A 12,551-nucleotide genomic window follows, 5' to 3' on the forward strand; every position below is an offset into this window, starting at 1 on the left:
GAGTTTGCAGAGATGATTGTGTGGTCTGATGAGGCACAGTTCAAACTGAGTGGTACAGTAAATCACCACAATCGCATCTACTGGGCCGCCGAAATTCCGAACGTCCATGTAGACAAAGCCGTGAATTTGCCAGGAGTAAATGTGTGATGTGGGTTGTCTTACCGGGGCTTGATTGGGCCATTCTTCTTTGACGGCACAGTTACCGGTGAGGTGTACCTTCAGAAGCTTCAGACATGCATTTTACCTGCCATCTGAGACTTGTATGGAGACGGACGAATTTACTTTCAACAAGATGGTGCCCCAGCCCACTACCAGAATCGTGTTAGGGCGTATGTCGACGAAAATCTACCAAGAAGATGGATAGGCCGTAGAGGTGCTGTGAGTATCCACCACGATCTCCAGACCTAACTCCTCTGGACTTTTACCTGTGGGGTACACTAAAGGACGTCTTTTATCGACAAAAGCCACGCACGTTGGATGAAGTCCAATTCAAGGAAAGCAGTTGTTGGCAGTTCAAAAATTATGGAACTCTTAGTTTAATAAGTCATAGTTTTAAAGTACTTACAGGAATTCTTTACAGAAGAACGGAAAAACTGGTAGAACCGACCTCGGGAAAGGTCTGTTTCGTTTCCAGGGAAATACTGACCCTACTACTTACCTTAAAGGGCAGTTTAAGGAAATGGAAAACCTATATTTATAGCGGTTGTAGACTTAGAGAAAGCTTTTGACAAAGTTGACTGGAATACTGTCTTTGAAATTCTGAAGGTAGCAACGGTAAAATATAGAGAGCGAAAGGCTATTTACCACTTGTATAGAAAGCAGACGGGACAGTTGTAAGAATCGAGGGGCATGAATGGGAAGCAGTGGTTGAGATGGGAGCTAGACAGGGTTGTAGCCTATCCTGGATGTTTTTCAATCTGTAAACTGAGCAAGCAATAAAGGAAACCAGAAAAAAATTAGGAGTAGGGAGAAGAAATGAAAACCTTGACGAAGACACTGTAATTCTGTCAAAGACGGCAAATCTCTTGGAAGAGCACTCGAACGGAATGGATTGCATCTTGAAAGATGGATATAAGACGAACATCAACAAAAGCATGGATGTGTGTGATGTCCTTAGGTTCAGTTAGATTTAAGTAGTTCTAAGTTCTATGGGACTGATGACATAAGATCCATTTTTGAACAAAAGCAAAACAAGGATAACGGAATGTAGCCAAATTAAACCGGGTAATGTTGAGATTAGGAAACAAGACATTTAAATTAGTAGATGAATTGTGCTATTTGGGCAGCAAAATAACTGATGATGGCCGAAGTTGAGAGGATGTAAGATGTAGACTGGCAATGACAAGAAAAGCGTATGTGAATAAGAGAAATTTGTAACATCGAATAATGATTTAATTGTCAGGAAGTCGTTTCTGAAAGTATTTGTATGGAGTGTAGCCGTGTATGGAAGTCAAATATGAACGATAAAAAGTTTAGAGAACAAGAGATCAGAATGGTTTGAAATTTAGTGCTACAATAGAGTGCTGAAGAATATATACGTACATAACGTGAATAATGTGGAGGTACTGAGGAGAATTGGGGAGAAAAGAAATTTGTGGCTCAACCTGACTAGAAGAAGGACGTCAAGGGACCTCCGTTTAGTAGTGGAGGGAAGTGCGGAGGTAAAAATCGTAGAGAGAGACCAACAGATGAGTACAGAAGCAGATTCAGACTGCGGTAGGTTGCAGTAATCATTTGGAGATGTAGAGGTCTGCACAGTGTAAGTAGCATGGAGAGCTGCATCAAACCAATCTTCGGACCACAATAACAACTTCTCGAGTCATTCTTCGTTTCCGGCATTGCGCGCTCGCTCACGCTCTCGTTACTGCACGCTGCGTTCTTCGACTTCTTAAGTAATAGAACCCAGTACGTTGTCCTCGATGGTGAGTGTTCATCGGAGGTGAGGGTATCATCTGGAGTGCCCCAGGGAAGTGTGGTAGGTCCGCTGTTGTTTTCTATTTACATAAATGATCTTTTGGATAGGGTGGATAGCAATGTGCGGCTGTTTGCTGATGATGCTGTGGTGTACGGGAAGTTGTCGTCGCTGAGTGACTGTAGGAGGATACAAGATGACTTGGACAGGATTTGTGTTTGGTGTAAAGAATGGCAGCTAACTCTAAATACAGATAAATGTACATTAATGCAGTTGTTGTTGTTGTGGTCTTCAGTCCTAAGACTGGTGTGATGCAGCTCTCCATGCTACTCTATCCTGTGCAAGCTTCTTCATCTCCCAGTACCTACTGCAGCCTACATCCTTCTGAATCTGCTTAATGTATTCATCTCTTGGTCTCCCTCTACGATTTCTACTCTCCACGCTGCCCTCCAGTACCAAATTGGTGATCCCTTGATGCCTCAGAACATGTCCTACCAACCGATCCCTTCTTCTAGTCAAGTTGTGCCACAAACTCCTCTTCTCGCCAATTCTATTCAATACCTCCTCATTAGTTATGTGATCTACCCATCTAATCTTCAGCATTCTTCTGTAGCACCACATTTCGAAAGCTTCTATTCTCTTCTTGTCTAAACTATTTATCGTCCATGTTTCACTTCCATACATGGCTACACTCCATACAAATACTTTCAGAAAAGACTTCCTGACACTTAAATCTATACTCGATGTTAACAAATTTTTCTTCTTCAGAAACGATTTCCTTGCCATTGCCAGTCTACATTTTATATACTCTCTACTTCGACCATCATCAGTTATTTTACTCCCTAAATAGCAAAACTCCGTACTTTTCTTTTGTTTACTTTACTGCTTGCTCAATATACAGATTAAATAGCATCGGGGAGAGGCTACAACCCTGTCTTACTCCCCTCCCAACCACTGCTTCCCTTTCTTCTCCCTCGACTCTTATAACTGCTATCTGGTTTCTGTACAAATTGTAAATAGCCTTTCACTCCCTGTATTTTACCCTTGCCACCTTCAGAATTTGAAAGAGAGTATTCCAGTCAACATTGTCAAAAGCTTTCTCTAAGAAAAGATGAACAGGAAAAAGAATCCTGTAATGTTTGAATACTCTATTAGTAGTGTAGCGCTTGACACAGTCACGTCGATTAAATATTTGGGCGTAACATTGCAGAGCGATATGAAGTGGGACAAGCATGTAATGGCAGTTGTGGGGAAGGGGGATAGTCTTCTTCGGTTCATTGGTAGAATTTTGGGAAGCTGTGGTTCATCTGTAAAGGAGACTTCTTTTAGAACACTAATACGACCTATTCTTGAGTACTGCTCGAGCGTTTGGGATCCCTATCAGGTCGGATTGAGGGAGGACATAGAAACCATTCAGAGGCGGGCTGCTAGATTTGTTACTGGTAGGTTTGATCATCACGCGAGTGTTACGGAAATGCTTCAGCTACTCGGGTGGGAGTCTCTAGAGGAAAGGAGGCGTTCTTTTCGTGAATCTCTACTGAGGAAATTTAGAGAACCAGCATCTGAGGCTGATTGCTGTACAGTTTTACTGCCGCCAACTTACATTTCGCGGAAAGACCAGAAAGATAAGATAAGAGAGATTAGGGCTCGTACAGAGGCATATAGGCAGTCATTTTTTTCCTCGTTCTGTTTGGGAGTGGAACAGGGAGAGAAGATGCTAGTTGTGGTACGAGGTACCCTTCGCCACGCACCGTATGGTGGATTGCGGAGTATGTATCTAGATGTAGATGAAGGGTTCGTAACACGGTGTGCTATATCACGAAGAGATGGCAGGAAAACTGAAGTCGGAACAGGCTAATAGCCTAATCCCGGAGGAGGAAGCAAGGAAGTAATGTGTCCCAGCACTGCAATCATAACATCACGTTCAGAGGCTTCCATTACCTTGTTCATCTCGTGAGTTGGCGCTGCTAAAAAGAGCGCCGACTAATGCCTCTCTCTCTCTCTCCTCGGACAGAGAGCACGATCTTAAAATCTGCGGCCAGGCGCAGCGTCAGCGCCCACGGTGCGGACATGATGTGATGTGATGTGATGTGATGTGAGGTGAGGTGGTGTGGGGTGGAGCATCGCCGCTACTGTGCAGGGCCCAGCGGGAGCGGTCACGGCCGGCAGATGTTGTATACGGCGCTGGCGGTGCAAACAGCGCGATGATGAGATCAGGGACCGCCGCCGCTACCTCGCGCAGACATTTCTTGCCCTGGCGCGCGCAGACAGCAGGGGAAGGACTGCCGCCAGGGGAAACATTCGCCGCGTCGCTTCCCTTCTGTGTGCATAAAGCTTAGCTCGCCGTAATGTGCCGCCGGTCTTCGCCCTCCCGTAATCCTTAACTTTTATTTTACGCCTCTGACGGGATATTCATGAGTAGCTGAGAACACACTGCGGCACGCTGCCGTGCTAATCCCGGATCGTTACTCTCGCACTATCACGCGGCTCCACCCGGCACACAACAAAAGGGTGTGAGGGAAGGAGAGCGAAAGCATATCGCGTCATGATCGTTGTTATGGATTATCCGTCACCTTGAATTATTGATTTCGAGGAGATTACAAATTTCCTGCTCGAGTATAACGTAGTGGAAATTTTCGCCCCCCCCCCCCCCCCCCATAATATGTGAGAGGAACAGAAGCAACATTTTTTCGTCGTCGCGGTGAACGTACTGTATGCTGACGAGCTTGAGGCGCCTTCGTCGTCGAGAACACTCAAGATTGGCTGTATTGGGAAATTTGGCTATTCCTTCGTAAAAACTGAGATGCAAAAATTGTTGTTGTTGGTGTGGTCTTCAGTCCTGAGACTGTTTTGATTCAGCTCTCCATGCTACTCTATCCTGTGCAAGCTTCTTCATCTCCCAGTACCTACTGCAGCCTACATCCTTCTGAATCTGCTTAGTGTATTCATCTCTTGGTCTCCCTCTACGATTTTTACCCTCCACGCTGCCCTCCAGTACTAAATTGGTGATCCCTTGATGCCTCAGAACATGTCCTACCAACCGATCCCTTCTTCTGGTGAAATTGTGCCACAAACTCCTCTCCAATTGTATTCAATACCTCCTCATTAGTTATGTGATCTACCCATCTAATCTTCAGCATTCTTCTGTAGCACCACATTTCGAAAGCTTCTATTCTCTTCTTGTCCAAACCATTTATCGTCCATGTTTCACTTCCATACATGACTACACTCCATACAAATACTTTCAGAAACGACTTCCTGACACTTAAATCTATATTCGATGTTAACAAACTTCTATTCTTCAGAAACGCATTCCTTGCCATTGCAAGTCTACATTTTATATCCTCTCTACTTCGACCATCATCAGTTATTTTGCTCCCCAAAAAGCAAAACTCCTTTACTACTTTAAGTGTCTCATTTCCTAATGCAATTCCCTCAGCATCACCTGATTTAATTCGACTACATTCCATGATCCTCGTTTTGCTTTTGTTGATGTTCATCTTATGCCCTCCTTTCAAGACACTGTCCATTCCGTTCAACTGCTCTTCCAAAAATTATGGAGTAGCAATATGCACGTAAACAAATGGCAGTATTATCGCGTCCGTGGGGCACAAAAAGGGCAGTGCGTTGGCGAAGCAGTCATTTGTAGGCAAGCGGTTAATGTGAAAAGATTTCCGAAGTGAGCATGGCCGCACGACAGCAACTAACAGATTTTAAATACAGAATGGTAGTTGGAGCTAGACGCATGGGACAGTCCATTTCGGAAATCGTTACGAAATTCAGTATTCCGAGATCCACGGTGTCAAGGGAGTGTCGGGAATACCAAATATCAGGCGTTACCTCCAACCAAGGGCAATGAAGTTGGCGACGGCCTTCACTTAATGACCAAGAGTAGCGGCGTTTGGGTAGAGTTGTCAGTGTAGAATGTACGACGAACGTATCTGTTAGGACAGTGCGGCGAAATTTGACTTTAATGGACTATGGCAGCAGGCGACCGAAGGAGTATCTTCGTCAACAGCGAAGCATCGCCTACAACGCCTCTCCTGAGCCCGTGACCATGTCGGTTGGACCCTAGACGGCTGGAAAACCGTGGGCTGAGTCAGTTGAGTCCCGATTTCAGTTGGTAAGAGCTGATGGTAAGGTTCGAGTAAGACGCAGACCCCACGAAGGCATGGACCCACGTTGTCAACAAGGCACTGTGCAAGCTGATGTGCCCATAGTGTGGGCCTGTTTACACGGAAAGGACTGAGTTCTCTGATCCAACTAACACCACCATTGACTGGAAATGATTAAGTTCGGCTACTTGGAGACCATTTACAGCCTTTCATGGACTTAGTGTTCCCAAACAAGTTACCGATGACAATGGGCCATGTAGCCGGTCCACCAACGTTCGCAATTGGTTCAGAGAACTTTCTGGACAACTCGGGCGAATGATTTCGCTATCCCGGTCGCCGCCACGAATCCCATCGAATATGAATGGGACGTAATTGAGAGATCAGTTCGTGCACAAAATTTTACATCGGCAACAATTTCGCAGTAGAGGCAGCATGGACCAGTATTTCTGCAGGTGACTTCCAACGACTTATTAAGTCCGTGACACGTCCAGTTGCAGCACTAAGCCGCGTAAAAGGAGGTCCGAAACGCCATCTCGGTGCATTTCTGCCTTATGTATTCTTTACTTTCTTGAACAGTCGATCGTCTGAGTCGTCTGAGTCGCCCCGTCACCCATTTCCTCCTTGCGGCAATCCCTCCGTCTCACAGTAGCATATACACGCAGTGTCCTCAGCTACACTACTGGCCGTTAAAATTGCTATACCAAGAAGAAATGCAGATGATAAACGGGTATTCATTGGACAAATGTATTGTACTAGAACTGACATGTGATTACATTTTCACGCAATTTGGGTGCATAGATCCTGAGAAATCAGTACCCAGAACAACCACCTCTGGCCGTAATAATGGGCTTGATACGCCTGGGCATTGAGTCAAACAGAGCTTGGATGGCGTGTACAGGTACAGCTGCCCATGCAGCTTCAACACGATACCACAGTTCATCAAGAGTAGTGACTGGCGTATTGTGACGAGTCAGTTGCTCGGCCACCAGTGACCAGACGTTTTCAGTTGGTGAGAGATTTGGAGAATGTGCTGGCCAGGGCAGCAGCCGAGCATTTTCTGTATCCAGAAAGGCCCGTACAGGGGCTGCAACATGCGGTCGTGCATTGCCCTGCTGAAATGTAGAGTTTAGTAGGGATCGAATGAAGGGTAGAACCACGGGTTGTAACACATCTGAAATGTAACGTCCACTGTTCAAAGTGCCGTCAATGCGAACAAGAGGTGACCGAGACGTGTAACCAATGGTACCCCATACCACCACGCCAGGTGATACGTCAGTATGGCGATGAGAATACACGCTTCCAACGTGCGTTCACCACGATGTCGCCAAACACGGATGCGACCATGATCATGCTGTAACCAGAACCTGGATTCATCCGAAAAAATGAAGTTTTGCCATTCGTGCACCCACGTTCGTCGTTGAGTACGCCATCGCAGGCGCTCCTGTCTGCGATGCATCGTCAAGGGTAACCGCAGCAATGGTCCCGAGCTGATAGTCCATGCTGCTGCAAACGTCGTCGAGCTGCTCGTGCAGATGGTTGTTTTCTTGCAAACGTCCCCATCTGTTGACTCTGGGATCGAGAAGTCGCTGCACGGTCCGTTAGAGCAATGTGGATAAGATGCCTGACATCTCGACTGCTAGTGATACGAGGCCGTCGGGATCCAGCACGGCGTTCCGTATCACCCTCCTGAACCCACCGATTCCATATTCTGCTAACAGTCATTGGATCTCGACCAACGCGAGCAGCAATGTCGCGATACGATAAACCGCAGTCGATAGGCTACAATTCGACCTTTATCAAAGTCGGAAACGTGATGGTACGCATTTCTCCTCCTTACACGAGGCATCACAACAACATTTCACCAGGCAACGCCGGCCAACTGCTGTTTGTGTATGAGAAATCGGTTGGAAACTTTCCTCGTGTCAGCACGTTGTAGGTGTCGCCACCGGCGCCAACCTTGTGTGAAGGCTCTGAAAAGCTAATCATTTGCATATCACAGCATCTTCTTCCTGTCGGTTAAATTTCGCGTCTGTAGCACGTCATCTTCGTGATGTAGCAATTTTAATGGCCAGTAGTGTATTTATTGGATATATTCCAGTTTCTGTCTTCCCAGTAGTTTCCTTCCTCTATGGCTCCCTTTAGTACCACGTTGGTTATCCTCTCATGTCTTAGTTCATGTTCTGTCATCCATTTCCTTTTTTCTACTTTCCGTTTTTGTTTACTCCTTTCCTCGGCGATTCTTATATCAGTTCACTTAACTTTCAAGTGTCCTGTAACTCCAGATGTGAAAAATTTCGCTTCCCTTTTCATCCGGTTTCCCTGTGGTCCTCGAAGCACTTACAGACGTACTGAAATATTATAGCAAACGACAAGCTGCCAGTGATAAGAGGCCACGCCATAAAACATAACGTTCGAATCAGAAAAGAAAACGTTATTTTCAGAGAGGTACTTAAAATAGCTATTATTTTGTTACACATGAAGTCTAAGAAAGTCAAAAGAAAACTTCCTGGCAGATTAAAACTGTGTGCCGGACCGAGTCTCGAACTAGGGACCTTTGCCGTTCGCGGGCAAGTGCACTACCAACTGAGCTACCCAAGGACGACTCACGCCCTGTCCTCACAGCTTTACTTCTGCCAGTACCTCGTCTCCTACCTTCCAAACTTTATAGAAGGTCTCCTGCGAACCTCCTGGTAGAGCACTTGCCCGCGAAAGGCAAAGGTCCCGAGTTCGAGTCTCGGTCCGGCACACAGTTTTAATCTGCCAGGAAGTTTCATATCAGCGCACACTCCGTTGCAGAGTGAAAATCTCATTCTGGAAGTCGAAAGAATTTAAGCAAATGGACAATACAACTTAGAGAACAATGCCCAGCTGTGTTCAACAACAAGAAGTAAAACTAACACTGTATACCAAAACCAGCACAAATAATACTGATAAATTACAAACTAGGCTCAAACCCGATAGAAAGGCATATCTGTAAGATGGACAAACAGTCCTACAGAAAGTGTCATCACTTCTGTCTCTATGCTGTTCGTTTTTGGAATGCAATTTACGACCAGCTTAGAGACAGAAATGAAGACACTTTCTGCAGGACCTGACCATCATTTTGCAGGACAATGCTCTAGCAGGTACCGTGCAAGCTGTTACTGATTTGTTTGCCTGATGGGGCTGCTAAGTGCTATACCACCTACTGCACTCTCCTGACTTAAGCCCTCGTGACTTCAACGCGATTTCTAAACTGAAGGAAACACTTCACGTCATTCGCTTCAGAACTTCTACAAATTCGTCGATCTACAGACCGCGCCGCTCGAACTGTCCACACAACTGGCACTGCTAAGAGCATGCTGCGACTTCCACGTCGCTGGCGACGGGTTATGCACAATGCTGGTGACTACTTTGAAGATCAGTAAAACTTGGAAACACGTATCTGTTTTGTACGAGCTGTAAATAAATAGTTGCCACTGTTAAAGTTCCAACCCTCGTACGTAGGCGTGCTGAAAGACACTGCCTCCGTATCTGTAACGTGAAGACTCTTAAAGCTTTTTAACTAAAACGAACGTTACTAACACTATACGTCTTTATTCTTCATGTCTACAAATTTTCAGCCGTCTGCCGTTAGAGGGGCCCGAATTGTAGTGTGTAACACGTCGGTATGTAACGTTGCTACTCGTATATCGGTGCATGAGGAGCTGCGTGTTGTAATCGAGTTTCAAATTCGTAGTGTTCGTCTATACATGGAGCATTCTCTCCTCCAGCGTTACAATGCCAGACCACACAAGAGCACTGTGACTCTTGCAACAATCCGACGCCTAGGGCTCACAGCCATCGGTCGTTCTCTATGAAATCCTCGCATGGCCCCATCCGATTTTGATTAGTTTCCAAAACCTAACGAGCACCTACGAGAACTTCACTTTGATAGTGATGGAGCGGCACCAGCGGTTGTGAGGTTGTGGTTCCGTCAACAAAGTCAAACACTCTTCAGTGACGTATCAATAAATTGGACTCTCGCTGGGAGAAATGTATTCGTCGCCTGGGTGACTATACTGAAAAATAAATATGTAGATATGAAGAATAAAGATATGGAATGTTAGTAACGTTCGTTTTATTTAAAAAGGTTTGAAAGTTTTCACATAAAGAAAACGAACGCTTTGCTTTCCAGCACGCTCTCGTATGTGCTTCTGACATTAAGTGACACGTGTTATATATTTGTATCCATTTGCAGTTGACAGTTTCAGGTTAAAAAGATCAATCTTTTTCTATTACATGAGTCGCGGGAAGGGTTTTCTCATTCGAAGATGTCATGTATGAAGTTCGAATGTTCGCGATAGAAGCGGCGTGTGATACGAGAGTAGAAACGACACGTAAGCAGTCATACGTAGGCAGGTGTGTAGTAGTACTTTGAACGTGGGATGAAAATCGATTCAAGACCCATTGCTCATACCTCCATGGAGATTGCACGAGAAATTGGGTTTCCGAGGCTACCACTGTGCAGGGTGTATCTTCAGTACCGCAGAGCGCAGAGGCAATAATTCTACTCACGTAAATCGCCACACAGGACGGCGACAGGTATTTGACGGACGGACGACACGTCGCCTGTGCACAGCCATGCGGGGCGATCGACACACTTTGAGCCTGAATCCCGGAAAAGTGGCAATAAATAAAAGAAAGTTCGGAGTTAAGAAATATTTTCTAATAAATTTGCTAGAGTAATGTTGAGGCAACTGAATCCTGGTCTTAGAAGCGACCAGCTATTTCTTCGAAAGGTTGAATTTCAGGCCCAACGTGGCATTCATTTGTGAGCCGCGCGCGCCATGCTAGCCGGGACGGAAAAGTACTGCGAAGTTTGGATGAAATATTTTTGTTCAGGGATATCAGACCGATTTTTTTTCAAAATGACGGCTATTTTAGAAGGTATGTACTAATTACTAACACTTATTTTATTATTCAGTTATTAATTAACAATAGGTTTTTGTTAAATAACTTCTTACCGGTATGTAAGCAAGAAAATTGCAAAATGCCGACGAAGAAAAGAGGTATGTTTTAGATTCCACGACATTCTGCCTTCTTTTTCATCTCGTCCCTAAGTATGTACTATTATCTTCACGAATCAGCCTTAAAATCCAGCTGCTTGCCGCCATCTCCGGCTTTGGATCATTTTTAAGTGACAGTTGGAAAATGCCGTTATTAACACCGAGAAAATAGAAACTGCGGTCGAAAAGTTTGGAAGCTACGTCACTGCAACAGCCAGGGATTTCGCCAAAGAGTACTCTTGATACAATATGCCAACAGATGCTCATAGGCTCTTGATGCGCGGACTGGATTTCATTGCTCTACATTTTAACCAGTAGATCAGCGGTCGGAAGGTTTGCAGAAATCAACAAGCAAGTTAACAAGGCAATATCGCCTAAGCTTTTCCCGAAAGTCTTCTCGCGCGAAAAATATGAAGGATGTGTTCCGGAGAGCTCTGGTAACAACCGATCATTATATTTCTTTTTTGCGGAAACAGCCTCAGAGGAAAGTCAACACTGTATCGTTGCCCTCTTGGTACCTGCTGCACAGGATTAGGAGGAATCAGATGTTGCGGATGATGAAGAGGATACAAATATCGGCGAGGAAGAAGTTGATGAAGGAGGTGAAGATTAAGAAGTAGCGGAAGGGAAGAAAATTAAGAAGACTTAAAATTTTCAATTTTTGTTACTAATATATATTTTCTGTAATAAAGACAGTAATAGAGGCAGTTTTGTAAAAAAGTTTATCATCAAAAGTATAAAAGTTCACTGAAAATATTTTTTTGTCACATCATTAATTGTTTCCAGATTCTTTCCGCCATATTACATCCGTGTGTTTGAAGTTTACAATTTTGATATAAAAATCAAAAGGATATAGTGGAGCAATTTTGAAACGTTGGCCAGGTTTTCAGGATTGTGGCCCGCTGTGCAACGATGAGCCAGATTGCCGTCAGTTTGAGTTCGGGATGTCAGGAAACCATTTGTACCAGGGATGTACGAAGAAAAAGAAACCGCATAGGCTTCGGTAAACGAAGACCGAGTCGTGTTCCTTTTGTTTTCCATGTCTTTTTCCTGCTCGTTGTATTAAAGATTGCATATTAAGCTGACACAGCAAAGAATGAATCAGAGCTAATTAACAATTGACAGTAATTACTTGCAGTTCGTCGGCTCCATCGTCAGCCCTTTCACACCTCAGCGTTGTGAACGTTCGTACCCATGGCTACAGCTACACTAGTTGATCTATAGCAGCCACCACCCGTACGTAATGCGGAATTGACCACAAGATGTCGTGACCGGCGGACCCGCTAGTATGAAAGGAAGCGGGGGGGGGGGGGGGGCGGGGGGGAGGGGGGGTGCTGTATGGTCGGTAGAGAAGCAGTAACAGCAAAATGGGTCGGATGGTTCGGTCAGGAGAATTCAGGGACCTCGAGCGTGCATTGCTAACGGAATGTCACCTGAGTAACAAATCCATCAGGGACGTTTCAGCCTTCCTAAAGCTGCCCAAGTCGATTGTTAGCA

The sequence above is a fragment of the Schistocerca piceifrons genome, chromosome 1 (assembly GCF_021461385.2).
Source record: "Schistocerca piceifrons isolate TAMUIC-IGC-003096 chromosome 1, iqSchPice1.1, whole genome shotgun sequence".
NCBI lineage: Eukaryota > Metazoa > Arthropoda > Insecta > Orthoptera > Acrididae > Schistocerca > Schistocerca piceifrons.